Genomic DNA, 15,672 nt, shown 5'->3' with positions numbered 1-15,672 from the left:
ACTACCTTTTCGGACCATCTCGCAGTGAAATGCAGCATTCGGTTTCAGAAGCAAGGAACGTATTGGGGTCGCCCCTTATGGAAGCTGAATACCCATATGTTGTTCGAGGGTGCCCTATCAAGAACAGTAGCGGAGGTATGGCAGGCTGCTCTACGTATGCGCCATAAATACAGCTCTCGCCTTGCGTGGTGGACCTCATGTGCTAAAAAGAAATTGAGATCATCCCTAATAGCTTACGGGAGGGAGCGACCGATGTGGTCTCGCAATACCGTTGAATTTTACTATACATGCTTAAGGGAACTATCAGCTCAGCAGATGACTGATGAGGTTTTCATTGAAATAAAGAAGATCAAGGCTCACCTCATAAGTCTCAAGCGACAACAGCTGGAGGGTTTAAAAATTAAATCTCGTGTCCCGACAACGGTGGAGGACGAAAACGCATCGCTGTACCACTTACTCGAACATGAAAGAAATAGAAGACGAGCGTTTATTGCTTGTCTTAGAGTGGGCGATAACCGGGTGCTGACGGAACACTCTGACATTTTAAATGCAGTTTATGGATTTTATCGTACGTTATATACTGATACCCGGTATAATCTAGACTGTGCGAACGATTTGCTACGAACTACAGGTATCGACAACGTTCTCAATGACGAGGACAATGTGTCCCTTACCACTGCGATCACATGTGAGGAGGTGTTTGATATACTTAAATATTCGCCTACCAGTAAGTCCCCAGGGCCTGATGGCTTGCCTGTAGAGTTTTATTGTAAATTTTGGCCTCTCATCGGTAATCAATTCACAGAAGTGATAAATGAAGTGTTGCAAGGTGTTACTGTTCCACGCGAGTTCAAAGAAAGCGTAACTGTGCTAATACCAAAGGGAAGGAACGCGACAGTTAAAGATCTCAATCAATTGAGACCAATATGTTTGATGAACTCGGATTATAAAATAATTGCACGTGTACTGAAGGAAAGACTGAGACCTCTAATGGAGAAGATCATAGGTGACCACCAAACCTGTCTCTCGGGGCGGAATATTTTTAAAACTGTTTGTGAATATAGGGATGTCTCTGCAATTTTTGCAACGTCATCCTCACCAGGAGGCCTTGCCTTTATCGACTTCTCAAAGGCTTTTGACAGGGTCAACCACTTATTTTTGTTCAGAACGTTGACCTATGTGGGTTTTAGTCAACATTTTGTGCAAGTTTTAATTAACATTGTTGAAGGCATCCACACACAAGTGTCTGTAAATGGGCATTTCACTCCACCCATTGAAATTCGCAACGGCGTCCCGCAGGGAAGTCCTTTGTCAATGCTCCTGTATGTTGTTGCACTGGAGCCTTTACTAAGGAGACTCGATGTCGATCTTGAGGGCATCACGATATCTGGCGTTAACAACGTCACCAATGCATATGCTGATGACGTTGGAGTGGTTATTCGTAGTAACGAAGATTTAGAGAAATTAACTACGAATATTCAGATCTTTTGTGAAGCTACAGGCGCTAGGGTTAACGAGGTGAAGAGTTCGTTTTTAAATCTTAAAGGTCTTCAAGATGTCCGTTTGGAATGGGCACGCTCCGTCGATCGTCACACCGCTCTGGGTGTCACCTTTTACCGATGTCCGCTTCAGACCATGACCTACAATTGGAAGAAAGTACTGGATACAATCAGAGGAGCCACAATACTCAATCAGACCAGACATCTGAACATTAAACAACGAATCAGAATAATTAATTGGTCCATTTTATCAAAAGCTATATATATAGGTCAAATATTGCCAGTTTCGAAACCCATTGCCAAACGTATAATGAGTATCATTTGCCGATTTATATGGACAGGGAATATTTTTAGAGTAGCAGTCGGTACAGTTACGTTACCTTCCGCTGAAGGTGGCCTAGGTTTAACAGATATATGGCGGAAGACTACGGCGTTATATATAAAGAGGACCCTACAAATTATAGAAAAACATCCACATAGTATTACAGCCAGGCTGTATCGCCTCCTACAGCCAGAAAATTTACGTCCACCCATAAATATAGGCGGAATTAATTATAAATTGAAATATATTCGCCAGTTTTTTTAGAGATTAGCTACATGGACAGTATTGTCACGAATCCACAATCAAGGAATTGCAGGAAATTAATGGAACTCTTAACAACGAAAGAACATGTCAACAAAATGGAGTGCAGATATCCCGACAAAGACTGGAAAAGAATTTGGAAAAATATTAGTAATCGTGAACTGTCTTCCGACATTCAGGCAACCTGGTACCGAGTTGTTAATAACGTAGTTTCCACTAACGAAAAGTTGCACTCCATTGGTCTTAGTGACACGATTGTGTGCACCCGATGTGACGCAGTTGACACATTGATCCACCGCTTTCTCTGTGGCGGATACGCCGAAATATGGAGGGGACTCCAACGGCGGGTAGCCTTTATAACCAGAATTGTTAGTACTGAGATCAATGTTGAAAAATTACTCTTCCCCGATGGTGTTTTCTTCCCTGTCCAGAAAACCAATGCTGTGTTGTGGTTGTTTGGCAATTATGTACATTACGTTATATCTGAACACGGCAATGACCGTGTTTTAGAATACGAATTATACGAACGAGCAAAATATTATCAGATATGTACGCGCAGGGACCACAAAAAAAACTTTTGGTAACATGTTACACATTCTGTTTCAGAGACAAGGGATTGGATAAACATCTTAATAGCCCTCGTCTACGAAAAATGTAGTCACAGGCCAAAGTAGGGGATCGCTGTTGAGGGTGAAGTACGGTGGGGACTTCGTGTGCCCCAGGGCCGCTACGGTAGCCGTGAAGGCCTCGGACAGAACCCCGAAACGGCACTGCGGCTTCACACTTTACTGCTGGATGAACCCCATATCTCCAGCAACTACTTTCATCTATGATGATTTTCCAGGATCTCGGTAATATCGGACGGTGGTTTCGTTGCACACAATGCAGTGGAAGCTTCTTGCACGTGTTCCTCAGTTACAATCTCTCTATTTTTGTTTAATTTTTTTCAGTATGAAGCAAGAGTGACAATTTATTAATTTCCAAGAAGCCTTAATTTTTCAATTTTCAGTTCTACGGAGGAGAAGCCTCACATGGCGAAGAAGCCAAACATCATTTCATTTCCCTAACTGTCACAGTAAATTTGAAAAAAAAATCAGTCGATAGCATAGAAGCTCGCCGAAGAAGGCATAAAAGGAGAGCGAATGGATGGGCTGTGTGGGGAGAAGGGAGGCCGAAAAAAAAAAAAAAAAAATCCTCCACTACAGTCCACCGCTCTACCAACTGAGCTACCAGAGGCTCTGTATACTTTCTTATTCGTACTGATTGCTTTACGTCCGTCCCTGTCTGCCGTCTGCACACACTGCTACTCAGCGCGGCCATATAGACGCACAGGAAATGCAATCATCGGCTGCAACTGCAAACATTGCCCAGATTAAGTTTTATAATGCTCGATGGTGTCGATTAGGTTAAAATATGCAAGTAGGAAGTGTCTGAAGTATGTCAGAGGACTGCTAAGTGTGTTACGAGTCTTATCCTGCTGTCTGGTTCCATGGTGTAACGGTTAGCACTCTGGACTCTGAATCCAGCAATTCGAGTTCGAATCTCGGTGGAACCTTCGTTTAGTCTAAATTTTCTGTAATAAGAGTTTGTCGCTGAGGAAGTAGCAGCAATAGGCTCACGGCGTTAGTTTCTACGTTTGTGTAAAAAACGATGCGTCTATAAAACGGCCGAATATTGGTGCGACTTTGTGACCTATATAAAACATTAGACGAGTAATACCTGTAAGAGCAAGCAATTTTACGATAATTCGAAGAAATATCATTATCCCACGAAGGTTAAAATTCCCATGATTATCAACTAGCTATTACAAGCTGAGCAAATGAATTTCCTTTAAAATAGGTTTAAAACATAGGGAGGTTCTGACTCAGTGGGCATGCTCTGGAGCCTCTTTGCTCCTGAGATTAGAAAAACAGTCCTCTGGGCCAGATTCGAACCAGCGACCTATGGATAACTGTGAATCCTCCACTACAGTCCACCGCTCTACCAACTGAGCTACCAGAGGCTCTGTATACTTTCTTATTCGTACTGATTGCTTTACGTCCGTCCCTGTCTGCCGTCTGCACACACTGCTACTCAGCGCGGCCATATAGACGCACAGGAAATGCAATCATCGGCTGCAACTGCAAACATTGCCCAGATTAAGTTTTATAATGCTCGATGGTGTCGATTAGGTTAAAATATGCAAGTAGGAAGTGTCTGAAGTATGTCAGAGGACTGCTAAGTGTGTTACGAGTCTTATCCTGCTGTCTGGTTCCATGGTGTAACGGTTAGCACTGTGGACTCTGAATCCAGCGATCCGAGTTCGAATCTCGATGGAACCTTCGTTTAGTCTAAATTTTCTGTAATAAGAGTTTGTTGCTGAGGAAGTAGCAGCAATAGGCCCACGGCGTTAGTTTCTACGTTTGTGTAAAAAACGATGCGTCTATAAAACGGCCGAATATTGGTGCGACTTTGTGACCTATATAAAACATTAGACGAGTAATACCTGTAAGAGCAAGCAATTTTACGATAATTCGAAGAAATATCATTATCCCACGAAGGTTAAAATTCCCATGATTATCAACTAGCTATTACAAGCTGAGCAAATGAATTTCCTTTAAAATAGGTTTAAAACATAGGGAGGTTCTGACTCAGTGGGCATGCTCTGGAGCCTCTTTGCTCCTGAGATTAGAAAAACAGTCTTCTGGGCCGGATTTGAACCAGCGACCTATGGATAACTGTGAATCCTCCACTACAGTCCACCGCTCTACCAACTGAGCTACCAGAGGCTCTGTATACTTTCTTATTCGTACTGATTGCTTTACGTCCGTCCCTGTCTGCCGTCTGCACACACTGCTACTCAGCGCGGCCATATAGACGCACAGGAAATGCAATCATCGGCTGCAACTGCAAACATTGCCCAGATTAAGTTTTATAATGCTCTATGGTGTCGATTAGGTTAAAATATGCAGGTAGGAAGTGTCTGAAGTATGTCAGAGGACTGCTAAGTGTGTTACGAGTCTTATCCTGCTGTATGGTTCCATGGTGTAACGGTTAGCACTCTGGACTCTGAATCCAGCGATCCGAGTTCGAATCTCGGTGGAACCTTCGTTTAGTCTAAATTTTCTGTAATAAGAGTTTGTCGCTGAGGAAGTAGCAGCAATAGGCTCACGGCGTTAGTTTCTACGTTTGTGTAAAAAACGATGCGTCTATAAAACGGCCGAATATTGGTGCGACTTTGTGACCTATATAAAACATTAGACGAGTAATACCTGTAAGAGCAAGCAATTTTACGATAATTCGAAGAAATATCATTATCCCACGAAGGTTAAAATTCCCATGATTATCAACTAGCTATTACAAGCTGAGCAAATGAATTTCCTTTAAAATAGGTTTAAAACATAGGGAGGTTCTGAGTCAGTGGGCATGCTTTGGAGCCTCTTTGCTCCTGAGATTAGAAAAACAGTCCTCTGGGCCGGATTTGAACCAGCGACCTATGGATAACTGTGAATCCTCCACTACAGTCCACCGCTCTACCAACTGAGCTACCAGAGGCTCTGTATACTTTCTTATTCGTACTGATTGCTTTACGTCCGTCCCTGTCTGCCGTCTGCACACACTGCTACTCAGAGCGGCCATATAGACGCACAGGAAATGCAATCATCGGCTGCAACTGCAAACATTGCCCAGATTAAGTTTTATAATGCTCGATGGTGTCGATTAGGTTAAAATATGCAAGTAGGAAGTGTCTGAAGTATGTCAGAGGACTGCTAAGTGTGTTACGAGTCTTATCCTGCTGTCTGGTTCCATGGTTTAACGGTTAGCACTCTGGACTCTGTATCCAGCGATCCGAGTTCGAATCTCGGTGGAACCTTCGCTTAGTCTAAATTTTCTGTAATAAGAGTTTGTCGCTGAGGAAGTAGCAGCAATAGGCTCACGGCGTTAGTTTCTACGTTTGTGTAAAAAACGATGCGTCTATAAAACGGCCGAATATTGGTGCGACTTTGTGACCTATATAAAACATTAGACGAGTAATACCTGTAAGAGCAAGCAATTTTACGATAATTCGAAGAAATATCATTATCACACAAAGGTTAAAATTCCCATGATTATCAACTAGCTATTACAAGCTGAGCAAATGAATTTCCTTTAAAATAGGTTTAAAACATAGGGAGGTTCTGACTCAGTGGGCATGCTCTGGAGCCTCTTTGCTCCTGAGATTAGAAAAACAGTCCTCTGGGCCGGATTTGAACCAGTGACCTATGGATAACTGTGAATCCTCCACTACAGTCCACCGCTCTACCAACTGAGCTACCACAGGCTCTGTATACTTTCTTATTCGTACTGATTGCTTTTCGTCCGTCCCTGTCTGCCGTCTGCACACACTGCTACTCAGCGCGGCCATATAGACGCACAGGAAATGCAATCATCGGCTGCAACTGCAAACACTGCCCAGATTAAGTTTTATAATGCTCGATGGTGTCGATTAGGTTAAAATATGCAAGTAGGAAGTGTCTGAAGTATGTCAGACGACTGCTAAGTGTGTTACGAGTCTTATCCTGCTGTCTGGTTCCATGGTGTAACGGTTAGCATTCTGGACACTGAATCCAGCGATCCGAGTTCGAATCTCGGTGGAACCTTCGTTTAGTCTAAATTTTCTGTAATAAGAGTTTGTCGCTGAGGAAGTAGCAGCAATAGGCTCACGGCGTTAGTTTCTACATTTGTGTAAAAAACGATGCGTCTATAAAACGGCCGAATATTTGTGCGACTTTGTGACCTATATAAAACATTAGACGAGTAATACCTGTAAGAGCAAGCAATTTTACGATAATTCGAAGAAATAACATTATCCCACGAAGGTTAAAATTCCCATGATTATCAACTAGCTATTACAAGCTGAGCAAATGAATTTCCTTTCAAATAGGTTTAAAACATAGGGAGGTTCTGACTCAGTGGGCATGCTCTGGAGCCTCTTTGCTCCTGAGATTAGAAAAACAGTCCTCTGGGCCGGATTTGAACCAGCGACCTATGGATAACTGTGAATCCTCCACTACAGTCCACCGCTCTACCAACTGAGCTACCAGAGGCTCTGTATACTTTCTTATTCGTACTGATTGCTTTACGTCCGTCCCTGTCTGCCGTCTGCACACACTGCTACTCAGCGCGGCCATATAGACGCACAGGAAATGCAATCATCGGCTGCAACTGCAAACATTGCCCAGATTAAGTTTTATAATGCTCGATGGTGTCGATTAGGTTAAAATATGCAAGTAGGAAGTGTCTGAAGTATGTCAGAGGACTGCTAGGTGTGTTACGAGTCTTATCCTGCTGTCTGGTTCCGTGGTGTAACGGTTAGCACTCTGGACTCTGAATCCAGCGATCCGAGTTCGAATCTCGGTGGAACCTTCGTTTAGTCTAAATTTTCTGTAATAAGAGTTTGTCGCTGAGGAAGTAGCAGCAATAGGCTCACGGCGTTAGTTTCTACGTTTGTGTAAAAAACGATGCGTCTATAAAACGGCCGAATATTGGTGCGACTTTGTGACCTATATAAAACATTAGACGAGTAATACCTGTAAGAGCAAGCAATTTTACGATAATTCGAAGAAATATCATTATCCCACGAAGGTTAAAATTCCCATGATATCAACTAGCTATTACAAGCTGAGCAAATGAATTTCCTTTCAAATAGGTTTAAAACATAGGGAGGTTCTGACTCAGTGGGCATGCTCTGGAGCCTCTTTGCTCCTGAGATTAGAAAAACAGTCTTCTGGGCCGGATTTGAACCAGCGACCTATGGATAACTGTGAATCCTCCACTACAGTCCACCGCTCTACCAACTGAGCTACCAGAGGCTCTGTATACTTTCTTATTCGTACTGATTGCTTTACGTCCGTCCCTGTCTGCCGTCTGCACACACTGCTACTCAGCGCGGCCATATAGACGCACAGGAAATGCAATCATCGGCTGCAAATGCAAACATTGCCCAGATTAAGTTTTATAATGCTCTATGGTGTCGATTAGGTTAAAATATGCAGGTAGGAAGTGTCTGAAGTATGTCAGAGGACTGCTAAGTGTGTTACGAGTCTTATCCTGCTGTATGGTTCCATGGTGTAACGGTTAGCACTCTGGACTCTGAATCCAGCGATCCGAGTTCGAATCTCGGTGGAACCTTCGTTTAGTCTAAATTTTCTGTAATAAGAGTTTGTCGCTGAGGAAGTAGCAGCAATAGGCTCACGGCGTTAGTTTCTACGTTTGTGTAAAAAACGATGCGTCTATAAAACGGCCGAATATTGGTGCGACTTTGTGACCTATATAAAACATTAGACGAGTAATACCTGTAAGAGCAAGCAATTTTACGATAATTCGAAGAAATATCATTATCCCACGAAGGTTAAAATTCCCATGATTATCAACTAGCTATTACAAGCTGAGCAAATGAATTTCCTTTAAAATAGGTTTAAAACATAGGGAGGTTCTGACTCAGTGGGCATGCTCTGGAGCCTCTTTGCTCCTGAGATTAGAAAAACAGTCCTCTGGGCCGGATTTGAACCAGCGACCTATGGATAACTGTGAATCCTCCACTACAGTCCACCGCTCTACCAACTGAGCTACCAGAGGCTCTGTATACTTTCTTATTCGTACTGATTGCTTTACGTCCGTCCCTGTCTGCCGTCTGCACACACTGCTACTCAGCGCGGCCATATAGACGCACAGGAAATGCAATCATCGGCTGCAACTGCAAACATTGCCCAGATTAAGTTTTATAATGCTCGATGGTGTCGATTAGGTTAAAATATGCAAGTAGGAAGTGTCTGAAGTATGTCAGAAGACTGCTAAGTGTGTTACGAGTCTTATCCTGCTGTCTGGTTCCATGGTGTAACGGTTAGCACTCTGGACTCTGAATCCAGCGATCCGAGTTCGAATCTCGGTGGAACCTTCGTTTAGTCTAAATTTTCTGTAATAAGAGTTTGTCGCTGAGGAAGTAGCAGCAATAGGCTCACGGCGTTAGTTTCTACGTTTGTGTAAAAAACGATGCGTCTATAAAACGGCCGAATACTGGTGCGACTTTGTGACCTATATAAAACATTAGACGAGTAATACCTGTAAGAGCAAGCAATTTTACGATAATTCGAAGAAATATCATTATCCCACGAAGGTTAAAATTCCCATGATCATCAACTAGCTATTACAAGCTGAGCAAATGAATTTCCTTTAAAATAGGTTTAAAACATAGGGAGGTTCTGACTCAGTGGGCATGCTCTGGAGCCTCTTTGCTCCTGAGATTAGAAAAACAGTCCTCTGCGCCGGATTTGAACCAGCGACCTATGGATAACTGTGAATCCTCCACTACAGTCCACCGCTCTACCAACTGAGCTACCAGAGGCTCTGTATACTTTCTTATTCGTACTGATTGCTTTACGTCCGTCCCTGTCTGCCGTCTGCACACACTGCTACTCAGCGCGGCCATATAGACGCACAGGAAATGCAATCATCGGCTGCAACTGCAAACATTGCCCAGATTAAGTTTTATAATGCTCGATGGTGTCGATTAGGTTAAAATATGCAAGTAGGAAGTGTCTGAAGTATGTCAGAGGACTGCTAAGTGTGTTACGAGTCTTATCCTGCTGTCTGGTTCCATGGTGTAACGGTTAGCACTCTGGACTCTGAATCCAGCGATCCGAGTTCGAATCTCGGTGGAACCTTCGTTTAGTCTAAATTTTCTGTAATAAGAGTTTGTCGCTGAGGAAGTAGCAGCAATAGGCTCACGGCGTTAGTTTCTACGTTTGTGTAAAAAACGATGCGTCTATAAAACGGCCGAATATTGGTGCGACTTTGTGACCTATATAAAACATTAGACGAGTAATACCTGTAAGAGCAAGCAATTTTACGATAATTCGAAGAAATATCATTATCCCACGAAGGTTAAAATTCCCATGATCATCAACTAGCTATTACAAGCTGAGCAAATGAATTTCCTTTAAAATAGGTTTAAAACATAGGGAGGTTCTGACTCAGTGGGCATGCTCTGGAGCCTCTTTGCTCCTGAGATTAGAAAAACAGTCCTCTGCGCCGGATTTGAACCAGCGACCTATGGATAACTGTGAATCCTCCACTACAGTCCACCGCTCTACCAACTGAGCTACCACAGGCTCTGTATACTTTCTTATTCGTACTGATTGCTTTACGTCCGTCCCTGTCTGCCGTCTGCACACACTGCTACTCAGCGCGGCCATATAGACGCACAGGAAATGCAATCATCGGCTGCAACTGCAAACATTGCCCAGATTAAGTTTTATAATGCTCGATGGTGTCGATTAGGTTAAAATATGCAAGTAGGAAGTGTCTGAAGTATGTCAGAGGACTGCTAAGTGTGTTACGAGTCTTATCCTGCTGTCTGGTTCCATGGTGTAACGGTTAGCACTCTGGACTCTGAATCCAGCGATCCGAGTTCGAATCTCGGTGGAACCTTCGTTTAGTCTAAATTTTCTGTAATAAGAGTTTGTCGCTGAGGAAGTAGCAGCAATAGGCTCACGGCGTTAGTTTCTACGTTTGTGTAAAAAACGATGCGTCTATAAAACGGCCGAATATTGGTGCGACTTTGTGACCTATATAAAACATTAGACGAGTAATACCTGTAAGAGCAAGCAATTTTACGATAATTCGAAGAAATATCATTATCGCACGAAGGTTAAAATTCCCATGATTATCAACTAGCTATTAAAAGCTGAGCAAATGAATTTCCTTTAAAATAGGTTTAAAACATAGGGAGGTTCTGACTCAGTGGGCATGCTCTGGAGCCTCTTTGCTCCTGAGATTAGAAAAACAGTCCTCTGGGCCGGATTTGAACCAGCGACCTATGGGTAACTGTGAATCCTCCACTACAGTCCACCGCTCTACCAACTGAGCTACCAGAGGCTCTGTATACTTTCTTATTCGTACTGATTGCTTTACGTCCGTCCCTGTCTGCCGTCTGCACACACTGCTACTCAGCGCGGCCATATAGACGCACAGGAAATGCAGTCATCGGCTGCAACTGCAAACATTGCCCAGATTAAGTTTTATAATGCTCGATGGTGTCGATTAGGTTAAAATATGCAAGTAGGAAGTGTCTGAAGTATGTCAGAGGACTGCTAAGTGTGTTACGAGTCTTATCCTGCTGTCTGGTTACATGGTGTAACGGTTAGCACTCTGGACTCTGAATCCAGCGATCCGAGTTCGAATCTCGGTGGAACCTTCGTTTAGTCTAAATTTTCTGTAATAAGAGTTTGTCGCTGAGGAAGTAGCAGCAATAGGCTCACGGCGTTAGTTTCTACGTTTGTGTAAAAAACGATGCGTCTATAAAACGGCCGAATATTGGTGCGACTTTGTAACCTATATAAAACATTAGACGAGTAATACCTGTAAGAGCAAGCAATTTTACGATAATTCGAAGAAATATCATTATCCCACGAAGGTTAAAATTCCCATGATTATCAACTAGCTTTTACAAGCTGTGCAAATGAATTTCCTTTAAAATAGGTTTAAAACATAGGGAGGTTCTGACTCAGTGGGCATGCTCTGGAGCCTCTTTGCTCCTGAGATTAGAAAAACAGTCCTCTGGGCCGGATTTGAACCAGCGACCTATGGATAACTGTGAATCCTCCACTACAGTCCACCGCTCTACCAACTGAGCTACCAGAGGCTCTGTATACTTTCTTATTCGTACTGATTGCTTTACGTCCATCCCTGTCTGCCGTCTGCACACACTGCTACTCAGCGCGGCCATATAGACGCACAGGAAATGCAATCATCGGCTGCAACTGCAAACATTGCCCAGATTAAGTTTTATAATGCTCGATGGTGTCGATTAGGTTAAAATATGCAAGTAGGAAGTGTCTGAAGTATGTCAGAGGACTGCTAAGTGTGTTACGAGTCTTATCCTGCTGTCTGGTTCCATGGTGTAACGGTTAGCACTCTGGACTCTGAATCCAGCGATCCGAGTTCGAATCTCGGTGGAACCTTCGTTTAGTCTAAATTTTCTGTAATAAGGGTTTGTCGCTGAGGAAGTAGCAGCAATAGGCTCACGGCGTTAGTTTCTACGTTTGTGTAAAAAACGATGCGTCTATAAAACTGCCGAATATTGGTGCGACTTTGTGACCTATATAAAACATTAGACGAGTAATACCTGTAAGAGCAAGCAATTTTACGATAATTCGAAGAAATATCATTATCCCACGAAGGTTAAAATTCCCATGATTATCAACTAGCTATTACAAGCTGAGCAAATGAATTTCCTTTAAAATAGGTTTAAAACATAGGGAGGTTCTGACTCAGTGGGCATGCTCTGGAGCCTCTTTGCTCCTGAGATTAGAAAAACAGTCCTCTGCGCCGGATTTGAACCAGCGACCTATGGATAACTGTGAATCCTCCACTACAGTCCACCGCTCTACCAACTGAGCTACCAGAGGCTCTGTATACTTTCTTATTCGTACTGATTGCTTTATGTCCGTCCCTGTCTGCCGTCTGCACACACTGCTACTCAGCGCGGCCATATAGACGCACAGGAAATGCAATCATCGGCTGCAACTGCAAACATTGCCCAGATTAAGTTTTATAATGCTCGATGGTGTCGATTAGGTTAAAATATGCAAGTAGGAAGTGTCTGAAGTATGTCAGAGGACTGCTAAGTGTGTTACGAGTCTTATCCTGCTGTCTGGTTCCATGGTGTAACGGTTAGCACTCTGGACTCTGAATCCAGCGATCCGAATTCGAATCTCGGTGGAACCTTCGTTTAGTCTAAATTTTCTGTAATAAGAGTTTGTCGCTGAGGAAGTAGCAGCAATAGGCTCACGGCGTTAGTTTCTACGTTTGTGTAAAAAACGATGCGTCTATAAAACGGCCGAATATTGGTGCGACTTTGTGACCTATATAAGACATTAGACGAGTAATACCTGTAAGAGCAAGCAATTTTACGATAATTCGAAGAAATATCATTATCCCACGAAGGTTAAAATTCCCATGATTATCAACTAGCTATTACAAGCTGAGCAAATGAATTTCCTTTAAAATAGGTTTAAAACATAGGGAGGTTCTGACTCAGTGGGCACGCTCTGGAGCCTCTTTTCTCCTGAGATTAGAAAAACAGTTCTCTGGGCCGGATTTGAACCAGCGACCTATGGATAACTGTGAATCCTCCACTACAGTCCACCGCTCTACCAACTGAGCTACCAGAGGCTCTGTATACTTTCTTATTCGTACTGACTGCTTTACGTCCGTCCCTGTCTGCCGTCTGCACACACTGCTACTCAGCGCGGCCATATAGACGCACAGGAAATGCAATCATCGGCTGCAACTGCAAACATTGCCCAGATTAAGTTTTATAATGCTCGATGGTGTCGATTAGGTTAAAATATGCAAGTAGGAAGTGTCTGAAGTATGTCAGAGGACTGCTAAGTGTGTTACGAGTCTTATCCTGCTGTCTGGTTCCATGGTGTAACGGTTAGCACTCTGGACTCTGAATCCAGCGATCCGAGTTCGAATCTCGGTGGAACCTTCGTTTAGTCTAAATTTTCTGTAAGAAGAGTTTGTCGCTGAGGAAGTAGCAGCAATAGGCTCACGGCGTTAGTTTCTACGTTTGTGTAAAAAACGATGCGTCTATAAAACGGCCGAATATTGGTGCGACTTTGTGACCTATATAAAACATTAGACGAGTAATACCTGTAAGAGCAAGCAATTTTACGATAATTCGAAGAAATATCATTATCCCACGAAGGTTAAAATTCCCATGATTATCAACTAGCTATTACAAGCTGAGCAAATGAATTTCCTTTCAAATAGGTTTAAAACATAGGGAGGTTGTGACTCAGTGGGCATGCTCTGGAGCCTCTTTGCTCCTGAGATTAGAAAAACAGTCCTCTGGGCCGGATTTGAACCAGCGACCTATGGATAACTGTGAATCCTCCACTACAGTCCACCGCTCTACCAACTGAGCTACCAGAGGCTCTGTATACTTTCTTATTCGTACTGATTGCTTTACGTCCGTCCCTGTCTGCCGTCTGCACACACTGCTACTCAGCGCGGCCATATAGACGCACAGGAAATGCAATCATCGGCTGCAACTGCAAACATTGCCCAGATTAAGTTTTATAATGCTCGATTTTGTCGATTAGGTTAAAATATGCAAGTAGGAAGTGTCTGAAGTATGTCAGAGGACTGCTAAGTGTGTTACGAGTCTTATCCTGCTGTCTGGTTCCATGGTGTAACGGTTAGCACTCTGGACTCTGAATCCAGCGATCCGAGTTCGAATCTCGGTGGAACCTTCGTTTAGTCTAAATTTTCTGTAAGAAGAGTTTGTCGCTGAGGAAGTAGCAGCAATAGGCTCACGGCGTTAGTTTCTACGTTTGTGTAAAAAACGATGCGTCTATAAAACGGCCGAATATTGGTGCGACTTTGTGACCTATATAAAACATTAGACGAGTAATACCTGTAAGAGCAAGCAATTTTACGATAATTCGAAGAAATATCATTATCCCACGAAGGTTAAAATTCCCATGATTATCAACTAGCTATTACAAGCTGAGCAAATGAATTTCCTTTCAAATAGGTTTAAAACATAGGGAGGTTCTGACTCAGTGGGCATGCTCTGGAGCCTCTTTGCTCCTGAGATTAGAAAAACAGTCCTCTGGGCCGGATTTGAACCAGCGACCTATGGATAACTGTGAATCCTCCACTACAGTCCACCGCTCTACCAACTGAGCTACCAGAGGCTCTGTATACTTCCTTATTCGTACTGATTGCTTTACGTCCGTCCCTGTCTGCCGTCTGCACACACTGCTACTCAGCGCGGCCATATATACGCACAGGAAATGCAATCATCGGCTGCAACTGCAAACATTGCCCAGATTAAGTTTTATAATGCTCGATGGTGTCGATTAGGTTAAAATATGCAAGTAGGAAGTGTCTGAAGTATGTCAGAGGACTGCTAAGTGTGTTACGAGTCTTATCCTGCTGTCTGGTTCCATCGTGTAACGGTTAGCACTCTGGACTCTTAATCCAGCGATCCGAGTTCGAATCTCGGTGGAACCTTCGTTTAGTCTAAATTTTCTATAATAAGAGTTTGTCGCTGAGGAAGTAGCAGCAATAGGCTCACGGCGTTAGTTTCTACGTTTGTGTAAAAAACGATGCGTCTATAAAACGGCCGAATATTGGTGCGACTTTGTGACCTATATAAAACATTAGACGAGTAATACCTGTAAGAGCAAGCAATTTTACGATAATTCGAAGAAATATCATTATCCCACGAAGGTTAAAATTCCCATGATTATCAACTAGCTATTACAAGCTGAGCAAATGAATTTCCTTTCAAATAGGTTTAAAACATAGGGAGGTTGTGACTCAGTGGGCATGCTCTGGAGCCTCTTTGCTCCTGAGATTAGAAAAACAGTCCTCTGCGCCGGATTTGAACCAGCGACCTATGGATAACTGTGAATCCTCCACTACAGTCCACCGCTCTACCAACTGAGCTACCAGAGGCTCTGTATACTTTCTTATTCGTACTGGTTGCTTTACGTCCGTCCCTGTCTGCCGTCTGCACACACTGCTACTCAGCGCGGCCATATAGACGCACAGGAA

General features: G+C 43.2%; 30 non-coding genes across 30 annotated transcripts; 14 read left to right on the top strand and 16 right to left on the bottom strand.

Annotated features, from left to right (window-relative positions):
• The first annotated feature begins 3,565 nt into the window (after positions 1 to 3,565).
• Trnaq-cug (transfer RNA glutamine (anticodon CUG)) lies at positions 3,566 to 3,637 on the top strand. The gene has a single exon. It is a non-coding gene; the product is annotated as a tRNA-Gln (tRNA).
• Positions 3,638 to 3,995: 358 nt separating this feature from the next.
• Positions 3,996 to 4,084, bottom strand: Trnay-gua (transfer RNA tyrosine (anticodon GUA)). The gene is given in 2 exon segments: positions 3,996 to 4,031; positions 4,048 to 4,084. It is a non-coding gene; the product is annotated as a tRNA-Tyr (tRNA).
• Positions 4,085 to 4,761: 677 nt separating this feature from the next.
• Positions 4,762 to 4,850, bottom strand: Trnay-gua (transfer RNA tyrosine (anticodon GUA)). The gene is given in 2 exon segments: positions 4,762 to 4,797; positions 4,814 to 4,850. It is a non-coding gene; the product is annotated as a tRNA-Tyr (tRNA).
• A 247-nt stretch (positions 4,851 to 5,097) lies between these two features.
• Trnaq-cug (transfer RNA glutamine (anticodon CUG)) lies at positions 5,098 to 5,169 on the top strand. Its single transcript has one exon. It is a non-coding gene; the product is annotated as a tRNA-Gln (tRNA).
• Positions 5,170 to 5,527: 358 nt separating this feature from the next.
• Trnay-gua (transfer RNA tyrosine (anticodon GUA)) lies at positions 5,528 to 5,616 on the bottom strand. Its single transcript is given in 2 exon segments — positions 5,528 to 5,563; positions 5,580 to 5,616. It is a non-coding gene; the product is annotated as a tRNA-Tyr (tRNA).
• A 677-nt stretch (positions 5,617 to 6,293) lies between these two features.
• On the bottom strand, positions 6,294 to 6,382 carry Trnay-gua (transfer RNA tyrosine (anticodon GUA)). Its single transcript is given in 2 exon segments — positions 6,294 to 6,329; positions 6,346 to 6,382. It is a non-coding gene; the product is annotated as a tRNA-Tyr (tRNA).
• A 247-nt stretch (positions 6,383 to 6,629) lies between these two features.
• On the top strand, positions 6,630 to 6,701 carry Trnaq-cug (transfer RNA glutamine (anticodon CUG)). The gene has a single exon. It is a non-coding gene; the product is annotated as a tRNA-Gln (tRNA).
• Positions 6,702 to 7,059: 358 nt separating this feature from the next.
• Positions 7,060 to 7,148, bottom strand: Trnay-gua (transfer RNA tyrosine (anticodon GUA)). The gene is given in 2 exon segments: positions 7,060 to 7,095; positions 7,112 to 7,148. It is a non-coding gene; the product is annotated as a tRNA-Tyr (tRNA).
• Positions 7,149 to 7,395: 247 nt separating this feature from the next.
• Trnaq-cug (transfer RNA glutamine (anticodon CUG)) lies at positions 7,396 to 7,467 on the top strand. Its single transcript has one exon. It is a non-coding gene; the product is annotated as a tRNA-Gln (tRNA).
• Positions 7,468 to 7,824: 357 nt separating this feature from the next.
• Trnay-gua (transfer RNA tyrosine (anticodon GUA)) lies at positions 7,825 to 7,913 on the bottom strand. Its single transcript is given in 2 exon segments — positions 7,825 to 7,860; positions 7,877 to 7,913. It is a non-coding gene; the product is annotated as a tRNA-Tyr (tRNA).
• Positions 7,914 to 8,160: 247 nt separating this feature from the next.
• Trnaq-cug (transfer RNA glutamine (anticodon CUG)) lies at positions 8,161 to 8,232 on the top strand. The gene has a single exon. It is a non-coding gene; the product is annotated as a tRNA-Gln (tRNA).
• Positions 8,233 to 8,590: 358 nt separating this feature from the next.
• Positions 8,591 to 8,679, bottom strand: Trnay-gua (transfer RNA tyrosine (anticodon GUA)). Its single transcript is given in 2 exon segments — positions 8,591 to 8,626; positions 8,643 to 8,679. It is a non-coding gene; the product is annotated as a tRNA-Tyr (tRNA).
• Positions 8,680 to 8,926: 247 nt separating this feature from the next.
• Positions 8,927 to 8,998, top strand: Trnaq-cug (transfer RNA glutamine (anticodon CUG)). The gene has a single exon. It is a non-coding gene; the product is annotated as a tRNA-Gln (tRNA).
• A 358-nt stretch (positions 8,999 to 9,356) lies between these two features.
• Positions 9,357 to 9,445, bottom strand: Trnay-gua (transfer RNA tyrosine (anticodon GUA)). Its single transcript is given in 2 exon segments — positions 9,357 to 9,392; positions 9,409 to 9,445. It is a non-coding gene; the product is annotated as a tRNA-Tyr (tRNA).
• Positions 9,446 to 9,692: 247 nt separating this feature from the next.
• Trnaq-cug (transfer RNA glutamine (anticodon CUG)) lies at positions 9,693 to 9,764 on the top strand. Its single transcript has one exon. It is a non-coding gene; the product is annotated as a tRNA-Gln (tRNA).
• Positions 9,765 to 10,122: 358 nt separating this feature from the next.
• On the bottom strand, positions 10,123 to 10,211 carry Trnay-gua (transfer RNA tyrosine (anticodon GUA)). The gene is given in 2 exon segments: positions 10,123 to 10,158; positions 10,175 to 10,211. It is a non-coding gene; the product is annotated as a tRNA-Tyr (tRNA).
• Positions 10,212 to 10,458: 247 nt separating this feature from the next.
• On the top strand, positions 10,459 to 10,530 carry Trnaq-cug (transfer RNA glutamine (anticodon CUG)). Its single transcript has one exon. It is a non-coding gene; the product is annotated as a tRNA-Gln (tRNA).
• Positions 10,531 to 10,888: 358 nt separating this feature from the next.
• Trnay-gua (transfer RNA tyrosine (anticodon GUA)) lies at positions 10,889 to 10,977 on the bottom strand. Its single transcript is given in 2 exon segments — positions 10,889 to 10,924; positions 10,941 to 10,977. It is a non-coding gene; the product is annotated as a tRNA-Tyr (tRNA).
• A 247-nt stretch (positions 10,978 to 11,224) lies between these two features.
• On the top strand, positions 11,225 to 11,296 carry Trnaq-cug (transfer RNA glutamine (anticodon CUG)). The gene has a single exon. It is a non-coding gene; the product is annotated as a tRNA-Gln (tRNA).
• A 358-nt stretch (positions 11,297 to 11,654) lies between these two features.
• Trnay-gua (transfer RNA tyrosine (anticodon GUA)) lies at positions 11,655 to 11,743 on the bottom strand. Its single transcript is given in 2 exon segments — positions 11,655 to 11,690; positions 11,707 to 11,743. It is a non-coding gene; the product is annotated as a tRNA-Tyr (tRNA).
• Positions 11,744 to 11,990: 247 nt separating this feature from the next.
• Positions 11,991 to 12,062, top strand: Trnaq-cug (transfer RNA glutamine (anticodon CUG)). Its single transcript has one exon. It is a non-coding gene; the product is annotated as a tRNA-Gln (tRNA).
• A 358-nt stretch (positions 12,063 to 12,420) lies between these two features.
• On the bottom strand, positions 12,421 to 12,509 carry Trnay-gua (transfer RNA tyrosine (anticodon GUA)). The gene is given in 2 exon segments: positions 12,421 to 12,456; positions 12,473 to 12,509. It is a non-coding gene; the product is annotated as a tRNA-Tyr (tRNA).
• Positions 12,510 to 12,756: 247 nt separating this feature from the next.
• Positions 12,757 to 12,828, top strand: Trnaq-cug (transfer RNA glutamine (anticodon CUG)). Its single transcript has one exon. It is a non-coding gene; the product is annotated as a tRNA-Gln (tRNA).
• A 358-nt stretch (positions 12,829 to 13,186) lies between these two features.
• Trnay-gua (transfer RNA tyrosine (anticodon GUA)) lies at positions 13,187 to 13,275 on the bottom strand. The gene is given in 2 exon segments: positions 13,187 to 13,222; positions 13,239 to 13,275. It is a non-coding gene; the product is annotated as a tRNA-Tyr (tRNA).
• A 247-nt stretch (positions 13,276 to 13,522) lies between these two features.
• Positions 13,523 to 13,594, top strand: Trnaq-cug (transfer RNA glutamine (anticodon CUG)). Its single transcript has one exon. It is a non-coding gene; the product is annotated as a tRNA-Gln (tRNA).
• Positions 13,595 to 13,952: 358 nt separating this feature from the next.
• Trnay-gua (transfer RNA tyrosine (anticodon GUA)) lies at positions 13,953 to 14,041 on the bottom strand. The gene is given in 2 exon segments: positions 13,953 to 13,988; positions 14,005 to 14,041. It is a non-coding gene; the product is annotated as a tRNA-Tyr (tRNA).
• Positions 14,042 to 14,288: 247 nt separating this feature from the next.
• On the top strand, positions 14,289 to 14,360 carry Trnaq-cug (transfer RNA glutamine (anticodon CUG)). Its single transcript has one exon. It is a non-coding gene; the product is annotated as a tRNA-Gln (tRNA).
• A 358-nt stretch (positions 14,361 to 14,718) lies between these two features.
• On the bottom strand, positions 14,719 to 14,807 carry Trnay-gua (transfer RNA tyrosine (anticodon GUA)). Its single transcript is given in 2 exon segments — positions 14,719 to 14,754; positions 14,771 to 14,807. It is a non-coding gene; the product is annotated as a tRNA-Tyr (tRNA).
• A 247-nt stretch (positions 14,808 to 15,054) lies between these two features.
• On the top strand, positions 15,055 to 15,126 carry Trnak-cuu (transfer RNA lysine (anticodon CUU)). Its single transcript has one exon. It is a non-coding gene; the product is annotated as a tRNA-Lys (tRNA).
• A 358-nt stretch (positions 15,127 to 15,484) lies between these two features.
• On the bottom strand, positions 15,485 to 15,573 carry Trnay-gua (transfer RNA tyrosine (anticodon GUA)). The gene is given in 2 exon segments: positions 15,485 to 15,520; positions 15,537 to 15,573. It is a non-coding gene; the product is annotated as a tRNA-Tyr (tRNA).
• Between the last annotated feature and the right edge of the window lie 99 nt (positions 15,574 to 15,672).

This window comes from Schistocerca gregaria, chromosome 2, assembly GCF_023897955.1.
Source record: "Schistocerca gregaria isolate iqSchGreg1 chromosome 2, iqSchGreg1.2, whole genome shotgun sequence".
Taxonomy (NCBI): Eukaryota; Metazoa; Arthropoda; class Insecta; order Orthoptera; family Acrididae; genus Schistocerca; species Schistocerca gregaria.
The sequence above is the reverse complement of the archived record's forward strand: the minus strand, read 5'-3'. Positions and strand labels throughout refer to the sequence as shown.